This window comes from Bubalus kerabau, chromosome 1 (assembly GCF_029407905.1).
Source record: "Bubalus kerabau isolate K-KA32 ecotype Philippines breed swamp buffalo chromosome 1, PCC_UOA_SB_1v2, whole genome shotgun sequence".
In the NCBI taxonomy this organism is placed as follows: domain Eukaryota; kingdom Metazoa; phylum Chordata; class Mammalia; order Artiodactyla; family Bovidae; genus Bubalus; species Bubalus kerabau.
Genome location: NC_073624.1, coordinates 92,419,388 through 92,431,689, shown reverse-complemented (window position 1 = coordinate 92,431,689; position 12,302 = coordinate 92,419,388). Strand labels below are relative to the sequence as shown.

Here is a 12,302-nt window from a genome sequence, read left to right as displayed (position 1 = left end):
TACTTAGTTTTCTCTGCTATAGATGCCTCCCATTCCACCACCGCTCGGCCCAGCCTGGCTTTTCCTATCCCGGCACTGGGGAGGTTTACCAGCCCCGACCCTGCCAGGTCTGAGAAGACCGTTTCTCTATCCGGGGGGTGGTGGGGTGGGGGCGGGAATGGCTTGTAGAGGAGGTCCTTTCCTCCAGGGCGGAAGCAGCGCGCTCCAGCCGGGCGGACTTAGCTCTTGTCCTGGGAACATCTGGAGGGGGCTGGGAGGGGCGCGCATCCAGAGTGAACGTGGATTGGCTACGCGGGAGGGGGAGGCGGGGTCTGAGCGAGGGGCGGGGTTCACTGGCCCCTTTAAAGCCTTGACATCAAGAGGCGGCCCCAGCACCCCCCCTTTTCTCTGCCCCCCGCCCCAGAGCCGCGGCCATGGACCCGGCGGATCCGGCCTGCCCTGGCCCAGCTCAGCACCTGATTTTGGTGAGTTCTGGGCCCACTTGCAATTTAAAGGGCTGCGAGTGAAGGGTCTGTAAGCCCCGGGCCGAGGGTGGGAGGTATGGAGGGTAAGACTCTCGTGGCAGCCTTGGGTCGGAGAGGGCGGCGCAGCTTCCTGCCGGACCTCGCTGCCGTCCCCTCGCGCTCGCCGCCCTCACCCCGGGGGTGCCAGCCGCGACTCTGTCCACCCCCACCCCACACCCTCCCGCCCCCCGCGCCATCCTCGCGCACACTCCGTGGCCCCGGAAGGGAAACTTTCCAGAGAGGGGGATGTTCCGGGGGGCCGGTCTCCCTCCCCCTTTAAAAGCTCTGACCTTGCCCCAACTGCGCGCCCCAACTGCGCACCCCACCCCACCCGCATCCCACCGCCCGGGTGCCGTTTAGCGGTGCCAGGTTGTTGCTGGGGGGAGACTCTCCCCAAAGCGCAGGCGCGGAGAGGAGCCTCGGGCTCCTCTTCTCACTCCTTGCAGTCCCGGTGGCCTGGGGCTGTGGGGCGTAGGGGAGGTGGGGAGAGGCGGAGAGCTCGGGGTCTCCCGGAACGACCCTTCGGTGGCTTTGAGGGGCTGCGGAAAGGAGAAAGGGAGCTGGGCAGGCTGAACACTAAAGAGGCTGAGGAAGGGAGAAGGGCTGGGCAGGGAGTGGAGCCAGGGCAGCGCCTGCAGGAAAGGCTCTCTGGGTCCTGGCTGCGGTGCCAGAAGAATGCAGAGAATTTATCTGTGCCCGACACTCCCCTGGCCTAGACCGACTAGAAGACCGACTGTCTGAACCCCAGCCCCGGTCTCCTGATCCTGGGCCCAAGGCCCCGCGGTCTCTCCGGCCCTGGCGCTGCCCCAAGGGCACGGAGGACCCTTATCTCCCACAGGCCTGGTTTTCCAGGTGTCTTAGTGCTATCCACTAGCCTGTCCAGCTGCTACTTTTTAAACGCCGGCCTTCCTGAGAAGCCAAGGGTCTTAGGCTGCCGCGTTGCCTGGCTGTAAAGGCAGAGCTTCTGTTCCCTTCTTACCACTGCTCTCCCTCCCCCCACGGGTCCTCCTGCTTAAGCACAATTGTCCGCCAGGGATAACGGTGGAAACAGATGCCTGGAACACATGTGGTCGTGGAGGAGGGGTAGCGAAGGGTCAGAGTCTGACGGTTCAGTGGACAGTGTGTGTGCTTCGTTGGTCAGTGATGTCCGACTCTTTGCGACCCCATGGACTGCAGCCCGCCAGGCTCCTCTGTCCTTGGGGACTCCCCAGGCAAGAATACTGGAGTGGGTTGCCATGGTCTTCTCCAGGGGATCTTCCCAACCCAGGGATCAAACCCAGGTCTCCCCGATTGCACGCGGTGGACGGTACTTTTTGGAAAATGAACCTAACCCAGTTGCCCTGTTGCAGACCCTCTCTTGCAAGACATGCCAGCTGACTGGGAGACTCCTTGTCTTTCAAGAAAGGAGATAACACAGTTCACTTCTCATATTGGGTCCCTGTCCTTCTGAGAACAACCTGGGGTTAGTGGGTTTCTTACCTCAGAGAAACACTTGCATCCCTGTTTGGGGAGATATTCCCATGTAGTTCAACTTTGTTTTCAGTCTGTGGTCTGTGCATGAGGTGGTATGAGCTCTCCAGGTCAGGCCTTTGGAGGATGGTGAGAACCTAAAGAGGGAGATGGCCTGGGCTGCAGGGAAGAAGGCTCTTCTACAACAGGCAAATGGAAACCAAAGTGTGTGAGGATCAAACTGCTATCACTGTGAACTGGGAGTCAGAAGCTCTGGTCCCTGCCCTTCGTAGATTGCTGTGTGACCTTAACCAAAGTAGTTTGCCTCTCTGGTGTTCCTTTCCCATATGTAAAATCCAGCAGTTGGACTAGAAAGCTCTACCATTCCTTCCACGTTTTGACATTGTGTGGTTTCACTGATGAGTGAAATTGGAGGGGAGAAAGGTCCTCCAGCAGGGTAGCTAAGTTTGGAGAGGTAAATTGCTTAGGATTAGAACCTTGGGTTGGAGGGGTGTAGACTCCCTTATCCTGCCTAAGAATAGCCACTGCCCTGCTCACCCCTGGTGCCTTGGAGTATGAACTGCTTGGAGTATGAACTGCTGGCTAGGATTTGGCCCACCCATCAAGGCCTCTGGTGAGACACCCTGGCAGGCCAGTCTTTGAGCTGGGCCTTTGGGGAGGGGTTGAGAAAGGAGAAGGCAGCCAAGGGCCAGCAGGGTAAGCAGATTCCCAGGAGACAGTTTGCATCTCAGCTGTTCGGACTTGTTTTAGGATCTGGGCCAGGGACTACGGCACACTCTTCCACTCTCTTATGGGAAGAGGGCAAGGAGAGCCCCACCGCTGTTGCCCAGCCTGGCCCCACTCAGCTCACCTCTGTACTCACCACCCCCAGCTCCCAGCCACCCTCCCAGACCCTGCCACACCAGCCCAGCAGCAGCAGAGAGAGGCTGCCCCAACCCCACCTTGCCTGGACTCCTTCCCTCCTGGGGGTAGAGCTTGCTCAGGAGTCAGGCTCTCCAGGTTGGGACTTGCTCTCTAGCTCAAGAGCCAAAGGCCTTCATGTTCTCCTTGTTTGTTTTCACCCTCTGGTCTCTGGGTGCTGAGGGGGATATCAAAGGAGATGTGGTGGACAGAGAGGCCGTGGGACCAGTTGCACGTGAAGCACATTCTCTTGCACTGCTTTTCCCTCTGCTCGCTTCCTAGGAGCCCTCTTCCCCTGGGCCTTGCTGCCCACGGGAGTGAAGCTACAGCAGAGGGTATTGAGGTTAGAGCCCCCAAGGAAGCCTTCCTCACTGCTAGGAGCCCCTGGGATGCAGAATGGAAGCTCCCAGGAAGGTCAGTTTCCCAGAAAGTAGCTAATGGTGGAGTCCCTGTCAGAGTGAAGGATGCGGCTGTTGCTAGGCAGAGGCTGCTGTTTCCTCTTGGGGTGTGGCTCTGAGGCTGGCCAGCCAGAGGCCCCGTTAGAAGCAGGAGGAGAAAGTACTCTTGCCTTGCAGCCAAAGAGGGGTCCCTGGCCCCCTCAGCCTTGGGTCACCAGAAGCACATCTCTCAGGACAAATGCTGCTTCTGCCCCTGCTTCCCCGGCTCCTCCCCTAATTCACCACTACTACCACTGTCTGCTTTGACAGTCCCCTCCCAAACCTGGCAGGCTCCTTCAGCCCTCAGTCTGGCTGCACTAATGGACTGATTGGATTTTCTATACTTGGGAGTTTAGGATTTCTGATTGAACATGCAAATTTATGTAAATCAATCTGGGATCTGCCACAGCATCAAAACAACATAGAGTCACAGGCTGGAAGGAATCCTAGAGACAGTCTAGTCCAACGCCCTCGTGTTAAAAATGGGGAAACTGAAAAAAAAAGAGGGAGGTGCAGTGAAATCTAGAGGGGAAGTGATTCATACAGTGGCGAGTGTCAGAAGCAGGGCTCCTGACTCTGGTCTGTTGTTTTACATTGTACCATTTGCCTTAAATTTCTTGTGCATGAGGGGGCCGGGCCAGATTTAAAGCAGAGAGGGCAGTTCTTGAACCTGAGATTGTGGAGACCGAAGCCCTTAGTGGGTCAGAGTTTTGTCTCAGGGTCCCCCATGGGCTCTGGTCAGCTCTGTTAACATGCTGAAGAAAAACAACGTCAAATTCTTTAGAGTAGCACCCTTAATATTTTTCCCCAGGCTCTGCCCTGGAGGGTTGGAAGACAAGGTCCTTCATTGGTTGCTACCTGGTTTGACACTTCTGGTTCCCCAGAGCTGAGATTGTGTCTGTTCCCAGCATCTCTCATGGTACCAAGCACACATAGTAAGCTGCAGTGCCTCCATCTTTTTGTTGTTGTTGTTAAGATTTTTTTTTTTAATATGGACCATTTTTAAAGTCTTTATTGAATTTGTTGCAACATTGCTTTTTCTATTTATGTTCTGGTTTTTTGGCCCATGTGGAATCCTAGCTCCCTGACCAGGGATCGAACCCACACCCCTCTACACTGGAAGGCAAAGTCTGAACTACTGGACCCCCAGGGAAGTCCTCAGAGCCTCACCTTTCCATTTCCATGCACATTCCAGTGTCTGCTGCTTCCCTCCATGGCTACAGTGGGAAAAGACCTTTGGTCTTCCATGATTCTCTGCCCACTCTCCTGGAGGTACAGACCAGCTGAGCCTCCTTGTGGATTTCTAAAGCAGTGACCAACTAAGCAGGCTTTGCTGTAGGAAAGATCTCATTTTAAAAATCAGCGCCAAAGGTGTGTGGGGGCTGCAGAGATGGGCTTGGATCCCAAAGAAGCAGTCTCCACACTTGAGATGATTTTGATCTGATCTAGCCAGTCGGCTGCCAGGTGCCCCCTGCGCCCACTTCATGGACTGGGGCTGTGGTGTGGTGCTGTTTGGAGCGCTGAGCCCTCACTTACCCCACAGTGGCTGTGTAGGTTGCAGAGATGACGCTTTGGAGAGTAGTGTGTTCTGACTCAAGATCAAAACCCCAGACTCCCGGCCGAGGCTACCACCAGGCTCTGCTGTAGTCTGGGGAGGGGGCTTGGGACATATTTGGGGTCTTCCTCACCTTCACCCCAAACTCAAGTCTGGCCGCCTCTGAAAGAAGCACCCTTGTCTTCAGCACCTTCCCAAAACACAGCAGGTACAGGGCGGGCACCTCTGGTTCTTCACTGCACAGTGGCCCTCGGCATCCTATATCCTTAGCTCCCTGTGAGAGAAATCTTTCTCCCTGGGCCTCAGTTTCCCAGTCTGTTGCTGATGGATTAATAAGACATCATCTTTGGGGTGTGGCACCTGCTTGATAATTAGCATCTTCGCTTCTCTGGGAGTTACACAGATGAAAGAGGCCCAGGGAGGCCAGCTTGTTATTAAGGTGAATTATCATTGCTGTTAGTCCTGATTTCTGAAAATCCAGCAGCTGCTGAGAAGAGCCCAGTAGGCACAGCTCCCTGAACCTTACGCTGATCCATAAGTTCTGGGAGTTCTCCAAGACTCACTAAGCTTTTTTTTTTTTTTTTTTTTTTTGAAGTATAGGTATTTTGAAAGGAGAAACACCCCATTCTGCTGCTCATGCTGTTGCCTGAAACGCTGAGCACTGCTTGGGGTGTTGGTCTCCAGTTCTCACTTTAATGTAGGGCGTGAAGTCATCCCTTCCTGCAGACCCTCTGGGTAAGAGAGTGGTGAGGTCTTTCCTAGAGGGGAATGTGAGGGGCCCTGTAACTCCTGGGGTGTGGCGCTGGAGTCCTCGGCAGCCACGGTTCCCAGGGGCTGATTCATTTCATCCCCAGCTGGCTTGATGTGGGGGCTGTAATTGGCCCTTTTGTGTGAGGATCTGTTGAGACACCCCCAGAACTTGCCCTCGGAAGCCCTAGGCACTTTCAGGAGCCCTTTACCCCACTTTACCCCCACCTGCCCCAAACATTCCCCTTGCCCAAGCTCCTACCTCTGCCCTTGGCCAACCTTACCCCTTTCCCAGGAATGAGAATGAACCCAGCTCTTAGCTAGGTGGAAGTGGCCCTAATTTAACTTCTGAATAGTTTGTTGCTACCAAGGCACACCACAGCCGACGGCTGGGAGGGCCTCTCCCCAAACTTGGGGAGACACTGCAGGGAAGAAAGGGGAGAGAAGAAACTGGTGTGCCTTGGCCAGACCCCACACTCCCCTGTGGAGACCTCTTCACCCTCCCTCGTCCCTGGGGCCTAGTCCTTACATCCTAACATGAGAAGAGAGTAGGTAGCCCTAACTGGGAGGGGCATTAGAAGTCACATGGTCAAGTGTTTATTCCTTCTAACAGTTTTTTTTAAGTTTATATTCTTTTTTCCACTGGATTTTTTTTTTTTTACAAAGTCCAAAAATCAAAATGATACAAAAAGGCGTATATTGAGAAATCTCACTCCAACCTCCACCCTCTTCTTCCTCCATGTGGTGGTATGTGTGCTCAGTCGCGTCCAACTCTTTGTAACCCCGTGGACTGTAGCTCACCAGGCTCCTCCATCCTTGTAATTCCCCAGGCAAGAATACTGGAGTGGGTTGCCATTTCCTTCTCTAGGAGATCTTCCTGACCCAGGGGTCAAACCTGGGTCTCTTGAGTCTCTGCATTGGCAGGCAGATTCTTTACCACTGTGCCGTCTCCCCCCATAGATGATCACTTCTTAATTTCTCTTTTTTCTTTTTGGTGGTTTGGGGCTTTTGCTGCTGCGAGGGCTTTTCTCTAGTTGCAGCGCATGGGCTCATTGCAGCGGGTTCTCTTGCGGCTGGTAGGCCCTGGAGCGTGCCTGCGTCAGTAGTTGGAGCACATGGGTCCAGTAGTCGTGGCGCAGGGCTTCGTTGCCTCACAGCATGTGGGATATTCGTTTCCTGGGCCAGAAATCGAACCTGTGTCCCCTGCCTTGGCAGGCAGATTCTTAACCGCTGGACCACCAGGGAAGTCCCATTACTTTCTTACATATCCCCCATCTTTTAATACAAAACCAAATACGAACATCCTTTTTTCCCCCTTTAGCCAAAGATAGCATGTGGCGTGTACTATTTTCATCTGTTACCTGTTGGCAATATTTGTGTGTAGAGCGTTTTCTTCTGCCACCATGTTGGGTCTCTGATTTCTGTCCTTTAGCACCCACCTCAGGGTCCCCCAGTCAACCCCAGGCCAGGAGCAGGGTTCATTTACCTTTGTACACCAGACTTCATTCAGATGCCAAAACCAGCCTCTCAGGGATGCTCAACCTCCAGGCAGCTCTTACTAGGTGTTCAGTGTGATGCCAGACTCTGGGGGTACAGTGGGGATCCCAGAAGTCCATGTCAGTCAAAAATTAAGCAGTTATAGAACTAAAGCTGTGATGGAGGCTGCAAAGAAAGGACAAGTTTGTCAGACCAGATAGTCAGAGGCCCTGTCCACCTTGGTGTGCGGGTGGGATGTGGGTATACTGGGGGCAGGCACGTGGCATAGCACAGAGCTGGGGCAGGGGTCTAGGACCAACGCTGCAGAAATGGTCCCATGTGACCTGGAAAGCCAGGTTTTTCAACTTGACTTCGGTTGTGCTCCTCTCCCCACTACCCCAATCTGTGGACTGTCCAGGACCCCTTAAGTTTTACTGTGTCTCAGACAAGAGGCCATCTTTTCTTGGCAGATGGTGCCAAAAATGCCTCCTCCCTGCCCCCTCCACCCCATCACCTTCAGCTTCCCCAGCTCTGGGGCTGTGAGCTCCTGAAGCTAGAGCCTTCCTTTCCACTTCAGGCTGAGGGGAAGTTGGGGGGTGTTTGCCTCTCACTTCCTCTGTAGACGGCACCTCACTTCCTGTCCCCGGAGCTAGAAGGAAGCTCAAGCTCTTGGCTTTGCTGTCCCTTCCTCTCTACCCGCCTTGCTTTCCTGGGAAGCCCACGGGGCCCATAGGAGGAGGGCAGCATCAAAGCCAAGGGTTTCTCCCTAACGGTCCTGCCAAGCTCCTCACCCACACATATCCCCACCCCACACAAGGGGACCTCTCAGCTGCAGTCCATTTCCAGGCGTGACCTCATCCTTCTCTTCTGTGCCCCATGGGAAGAGAGGAGTCAGAGAGAGCTCACCCCATTTTACAGATTAGAGTCGGGGTGGTTCTAGGCTTCATCTAGGGGCATGCAGTATGCCTGAGCCGGATCAGAATCCAGGAAGCCTAGCTTATATTTATGGGCATGGATGAGCTGGGCCTGTGGGTGAACAGAGCTGCTTCTCCCTGAGCTGAGCTGGCAGCTTAGGAGGTCACCCATGGGCCCTGGCCAGATGGCACCCACTGAGTCAACACTAAAGCTGCCTAGCTGTGGAAGGCACTTGATTGGCCGGAGGCTGTTCCCTTTGAAGAAAGAAGCTAGGATATGGGGCTTGGGGGTGTGAGCACTAGGGGCTGGGCATGGGGGCTAGCAGAGTATATGCCTATCTCTTCAGGGCCTGCAGTACAGCCTGAGCACCAACAGGCTGTGTGACCTTCCAGGCCCCTTTTTCTCGGATCTGAGAGCAGATCACTGAAGTTCCAGTTGTCAGTTCTTCTGTCATCTCCAGGAGCCTCTCTGCCTTGGTTCCTCCTGGGGGACCCAGCATATGCCTCTGGTTACATCCAGGTTGTTGAAAAGATGCTGACTATCCTATTTGGTCTGGGGATAGGAGAGGAGTTAGTAACTAGCATGGACCAGGGGAGCAGGAAGCACTCACCTTCAAACGCCCTTCAGTCCAGCTGCACTGAGTCACTGTTTCCATGCACACCCAGAGATTTCTGCCTCCTGCTGCCTGGAATGACCCCCTTCCCTTTTTCTTTTACCTAAACCCTGTCTGTCTATAAAGGCTAAGTTCACTAGATGCCTCCAATTCTGAAAAACTGTTCCAGCTCCAACCTAATATTTCTCTCCTGATTTTTTTTAAAGTTCTACAAAGACTTCTCTTATGGAACCTCCTTCATAGTACAGCTATCTACCTGCATGGCTTACATCCCCTACTAGTCTGAAAGCTCCAGGAAGCCTGAGAAGAGGGGACCCATCTCTAAATCGCCCCCCAGTACCCAGCATTGTACCTCCTAATCTGCAGAATGAGTAGATGAATCCCTTTTTCAGAGGGCATCGCTGAGACCTGGGCAAAGGTTGAGAGCTTGGCAGAGGTCATATCAGTGTTCGGGGCAAATCTGAAAATGCCCTCTCTCACTTTGCGTGTGTTTTGTCATATGGGCCTTTCAGAAGCCCTTGGCGGGGGGCAGGGTCACTGGAGATCTTTAAGGAAACATGATGAATCCTCACCTGTCCGTTCTTTCTGGTCTTGAAAGGAGATCACCAAATTCAGGGCCTCGGTGGCAGGAATTGGGGAGAACAGAAGTATCAGTATAAGCAGGGTCCCTCCTCAAGGAGCTCCCCTTCTAACAGCATGGAAGTTGCCCCTTCACAGAGGAGTGCTGGAGAACAGGATGCATTGCAGTTTGAAATGCAGGACGCACTTGAAGATGAGAGATCAGTGGATGCCTCGTCAGTCCAGGACAGCTTTTCAGAAGAATGTTGCTCTGGGGCCAGCCCAGGTCAGGGTTCCCAGGGCTGCGTTGAGTGCTTTCATCTGTCCCCAAAGCTAGGAGGTCATGGGAAGATTTGACGTGAAAGGGACACAATCAGATTTACAGTTTTAGAAAGAAGATTGCTCTGCTAGAAAAAGATTGTGGCAGGGAAAATGCAAGATAAGCCTGGGACATCTTCTGTACCAGAAAGTAAGCAAATGTTAAAAATAATGTCTTTGGGGGCTACGAGGGCTCTTTGTTGTAGACCGCAAGCTTCTCTAGCTGTGGCACATGGGCTCAGTAGTTATGGTGCACAGGCTTAGCTCCCTGCAGCGTCTTAGTTCCCTGACCAGGGATCAAACCTGCATTCCGTGCATTGGAAGGCGGATTCTTAACCAGTGGACCTCCAGGAAAGGCCCAGTTTTGTGTTTTTTTTTTTAATGAAAGCATATTGAAAGGACACAGGAACCAACCTGAAAGAATGGCCAAAGCTGGCATTTAAGCAGTAAAAGTAAGTGGTGATGATAATATTAAGATTATAATCCAAAGAATAAAATACTGCATACTATGAGTCCATACTGATACAAATATGTAATTAAATAAATGAGAGTGAAGAGACAGCTTTTCCTTACAGAAAACTTCTAATTAATAAATTACAAGGAATGAGAAAAATCAAAAGTTACCTTTAGAACACAATAGTAATTGCTGCAGGCAATTTCCCCTGATGAATCCTAAAATCAGTGGGTGAAAGTTTAAGCAGAAATAGGATTTTGCATGGTCACAAAGGGTTGTCCCCCCTAAATGTTTATTAATTACAAAAGAAAAATAGTCTTGTTATGATGCAAAGCCCACTGATAGACGCCACCTAGCCAAGTGATCAAAGTTTAACATCGTTAGTAATAAGACCTCTCAGCATCATGTATACATACCCGCTGATAGTATGTGCTGAGAAGGGCACATCACCTCTGTAATATTCTTTCCTAGAATCCATAACCCCAGTCTCATTGAAGAAAACATGAAACCAACTCATATTAAGGAATATTCTCCAAAATACAGTTTCCTTCCAAAGTGTCAAGGTAATAAAAGACAAAGACTGAGGAACTGTCTTCTATCATAGGAGACTAAGGAGTCATGGTAATTAACCACAACGTGGGATCCTGTATTGCGTCTTGGGATAGAATACCAGTGGAAAAGACATCAGTGGAAAAACTCATAAGATCCAAATAAAGTCTGTTTCGCTTTGTTTTTAAGTCTTACTTATTTCTTTAGGGCTTCCCAGGTGGTGCTAATGGTCAATACCCTGCCTGCCAGTGTAGGAGGCATAAGAGACTCGAGTTCGATCCCTGGGTCAAGAAGATCCTTTGGAGGAGGGCATGGCAGCCCACTCTAGTTTCTTGCCTGGAGAATCCCTGTGGACTGAGGAGCCTGGTGGGCTACAGTCTATAAGGTCACAAAGAGCCTGACACAACTGAAGAGACTTAGCACACACATTCGTTTTTGGCTATGGTGGGTCTTCCTTGCTTCACTCTGGCTTTCTCTAGTTGCCGCGAGCAGGTCTGTTTTTCGTTGCTGGCTCGGGCTTCTCACTGCAGTGGCTTCTCTTGTTGCAAAGCACAGGTTCTAGGGCTCATGTCTTCAGTAGTTGTGTTTCGCGGGCTCTAAAGCACCAGCTCAGTAGTTGTGGTGCGCAGACTTAGTTCCTCTGAGGCATGTGGGACCTTCCCAGACCTAGGATCGAACCTGTGTCCTCTGCATTGGCAGAGAGCTTCCTTACCACTGAGCTACCAGGGGAACCCCCATTCCTTTTTCTTAAAGTGCACACATGTGCTCAGTCATCAAGTTGTGTCTGACTCTTTGTGACCCCATGGACTGTAGCCTGCCAGACTCCTCTGTCCATGGGATTTTCCAGGCAAGAGGACTAGAGTGGGTTGCCATTCCCTCTTCCAGGGGATCTTCCTGACCCAGGGATCAAACCCACATCTCCTGCATTGGCAGGCAGATTCTTTACCTCTCAGCCATCAGGAAAATGTTAACAAAGTATACACAACATATTCTCACAAATAAATAACAGAAGAAGAGGTGGAAGGTGGCTGCAAAGAGAGAAATGTGGTAGACGAGGGAACAGTTGTCCAGGAGGAAGTGGTTACCATCAAGGCAGTGAAAAGACAACCACAGAATAGGAGAAAATATTTGCAAATCATATATCTGATAAGGGGCCTGTGTTCAGAATATATAAAGAATTCTGACAACTCGATGGCAAAAAAGACACATACTGCAATTAAACAATAGGCAAAGGGTCTGAATAGGCTTGTCTCCATGGAAGACATGCAAATGGCCAATAAGCCCTTGAAAAGATGCTCAACATCATCAGTCAAAGAAACAGAAATCAAAACCATAATGAGGTATCACTTCACATTTACTAAGGTGACTTAGAATTAGGAAATCAGGCAATAACGAGTGGTGAGGACATGGAGAAATTTCACGTCCCATCACACTGTTGATGGGACTCTGAAATGATGCATCCACTTTGGGAAACAGGCTGGCAGTTCTTCAAAAATTTAAACTTAAAGTCACCATATGACCCAGCGGTCCCACTCCTAGGTATATACCCCTGAAAACTTGGATCCATGTGAAACTATCACAGCAGTGCTTAGAGCAGCTTTGTGCATAATAGCCAAACAGTGGAAACAGCTCAAATGTCCATTAGTGCCTGAATAGATAAATTGTGGCGTAGTCACACCGTGGAATATTATTTGGCCATGAAGAGGAATGTAGTACTGATACATGCTTCAACAGGTATGAACCTTGAAAACATGCAGAGTGCAAGAAGCCAGTCATAGAAGTCCACCTGTTATATGATTCCCTTCAT

General features: G+C 51.5%; 1 protein-coding gene across 2 annotated transcripts in view; it reads left to right on the top strand.

Moving 5' to 3' along the window:
* Positions 1-340: 340 nt before the first annotated feature.
* The window catches only part of NCKAP5L (NCK associated protein 5 like), a 33,346-nt gene continuing 21,384 nt past the window's right edge, over positions 341-12,302 (top strand). For both annotated transcript variants that reach the window (XM_055583122.1, XM_055583112.1), the window contains exon 1: positions 341-464. The gene's annotated coding sequence lies outside the window, so the exon portion shown is untranslated. The remainder of the gene's footprint in view (positions 465-12,302) is intronic.